The sequence below is a fragment of the Mastomys coucha genome, unplaced genomic scaffold (genome assembly GCF_008632895.1).
Source record: "Mastomys coucha isolate ucsf_1 unplaced genomic scaffold, UCSF_Mcou_1 pScaffold8, whole genome shotgun sequence".
Classification (NCBI taxonomy): domain Eukaryota; kingdom Metazoa; phylum Chordata; class Mammalia; order Rodentia; family Muridae; genus Mastomys; species Mastomys coucha.
Window position 1 is genome coordinate 21,505,562 of NW_022196914.1, and position 2,614 is coordinate 21,508,175.

The 2,614-nt window shown below is 41.0% G+C and overlaps 1 protein-coding gene and 1 long non-coding RNA gene across 9 annotated transcripts in view; one reads left to right on the forward strand and one right to left on the reverse strand.

Moving 5' to 3' along the window:
* The window catches only part of Retreg1 (reticulophagy regulator 1), a 141,806-nt gene that overhangs the window by 123,117 nt on the left and 16,075 nt on the right, over window positions 1-2,614 (forward strand). The window lies entirely within an intron of this gene.
* LOC116083861 overlaps window positions 1-2,614 on the reverse strand; it is a 5,370-nt gene that overhangs the window by 2,405 nt on the left and 351 nt on the right. The gene's annotated exons all lie outside the window — the stretch shown is intronic.

Below are 2,614 nucleotides of genomic sequence, written 5' to 3' on the forward strand. Positions count from 1 at the left end.
AAAAAAAAAAAAAAAAAAACCCTCATAGCTAGCAGAAGAAAGCAGAAAGCATCCTTCTAGATGGTGGATTAGATAATCGGTGCCTCCCTGCCCCAAAGTGGTACTGCTTGGTTTGAGATACAAGGGGAGGGACACCCTCAAGGAGTAGCCAATTTCTGCTCCTTTTCAAAGTAGGTAGGTAGGGAGGGAGGGAGGGAGAGAGAGTGAGAGAGAGAGAGAAGGGGGTGGGTGCGTATGTGAGGGGTCTAAAGGGAACACTAAGTTGCCCAAAGAAGGTGAGACTCAGCTTCCATCGGTAGGAAAAACAGGCACTGAGCTGACGCCTCTGTCCCTGTCCCTGGGAGAAGCTGCTCCTTGGCTAATTGGTCTGAGAAAGTGAGAGCTTCCTCTGAGTGCTCGGTAATTGTTTAATCTTCTGCTTGCTTGTTTAATCCTCTAGTTGACACATCCCATTTGCTTAGTCATGGCTCTAATTCTGTGTTGTGGAGAGAGACATTTCCCTGTTCTTATTTTGTTCCTTTTCCTACACATATTCTCTCATAGAGGGCATAGCAAGTCTCCAGAGGATTAAAAAAAAAATTCCGACACATTACACTAAGAAATGTTAAAGTCTGTAACCAGATATCAACTGACCTTTCTAAGAAAAATTCAACAGGAATTAGCATCAACAGATGGTCACCAGCAGAGAGCATGAGACCCTGAGTCACTCCCCGAGAATGAAAGGTCTCTAGGCCAAAACGTATTTATAGGTGTGAGGGCTGCACCAGCTGTTTGTCACAGTTGCTAGGTGGCAAGTTATTACAAATCCTTTTTTAAAAGCTTGTCACATAGGACGATGACATGGCTAACTTTCTGAAAAATACTACTGTTTAGCTTCAATTTATATATATTTCCTATCTCTAATAAAATCACACTGTGAAATAGTGTCCCATAGTGCTCTGCCAGGAATCTTCTAAATATGTTTTACAATGATTATTGGATCACAAATTCACACATGACTATGAAAAAAAAATCTACAAAGTTACCAGAAGAACGTGTGTGGCAAGCCTTGCACCAAGAGAGCTCTATCCCTAGCCCTTTCTCCTTGTCTCAGAGAGGTCAGAAGAGTGTCCACAAAAATTTTTAATGTGATTTAAAATCGAATGGGGAGTGAGCCTTACAGAGATCATAAACCCATCACAACAGAATTTCGGTATGAAGACAATATAAAAAGCGTGGCTGCCAGTCACAGATCTCCTGAGCCCCATCTTCTCTGGGGTAAAATGGAGACCAGCACACAAAGTCCTGACTCGCAGGGTGTTGTGGTGACTTGCTGAGAGAAAAAGATCACGTGGTGATGATCTGAGCCTGTGCTTGCCGATGGAGCACATAGCAAACCGCAGTCACGGCCATCATTATACAGAAAGCTACAATTTAGTCTGAGCAGCTGGCCTCAGAATGTAGGACGGCTAGCGGGGATTTCATACAAACTGCTGATGTGCTTGAAAGAGAGAAGAGGAACCTTCTTGATTCCTTAGGCCCAAGTTTGGCCTGGAACCAGGGCGACTCTTTACATGTCTCCATTTTGACTCATTTATTTAGTTGTAGTTAGGGATGGGTGTCCTTTGCCATTCGTGTCTGCAGTGATCTGTATGTTCCAGTGTGGACTGTGTACTTCCCAGCCCGGTCACTCCTATTCCACGTCACCTTGAGCCCCATAGATGAAGAATCTAGACTTCAACTTCTTCAGCAGTAACCTGGGATATAATAAATCAGATCTGGTGACTAAATGAGGCTATTGAGTTTCTAAGCATCGGAAGACTGCCTGTCCCCTGGAAGGTGTTGTCTGTGGTAGTTTCATTCTGCATTACACCCTGGCCTTGAAATAGGTTATTGTGTTTATATGAATTCAATCTCACACCCTGGCCTTGAAATAGGTTATTGTGTTTATCTGAATTCAATCTCCCTGGCTCTTTTCAACTAACAACAACACAAAAAAGTAACCTAAATAAAAAGTCTTGCTAATCTGTTTAATCTCATTCTATAATTATTTTTAATAGTTGTCTACCTCATAATTTAAAATGTACAGTTTTCCATTACTTTAGCTTAGAAAGTGTTATTACTTTATTTTGTTACAAATGGCAGAAATAAAAGTGAAAAACAGCTTTATGCAAAAGGAAATTGGCATTTGTCTGTGGATGGCCTTGCTTTGTACATTGCTTCTTGTTTGGTCTTAGCAGCACCAAGAATTCAAACTGGACCTTTAAGATTCATTTATATTCTAGCCCCTCCCCCAACACACACACACACACACACACACACACACACACACACACACACACACTTGTTTTTTCCTCTCTTTCTTACCCATCGGTTCTCTTTGGTAATTATTTCTTTAACCTAAAGTTAAAATAGTCTTCAGTTTTAAATATACTTTTCACTTTGGGAGAGTCTATAATCACACAGCTTACAAGTTTATCCCATAAGGTCTACAACACTGAAAACATTTGTATTTAACAAGTTTGTCTCTCTTATCCATCCCCCTACTTGGTTTTTCAAATTAATTTTTCTCTAGGAGCTTAAGATTAAAAGCTATTTCTAACAGGTAACTTTCATGTATGAAGCCTCCCCTCCC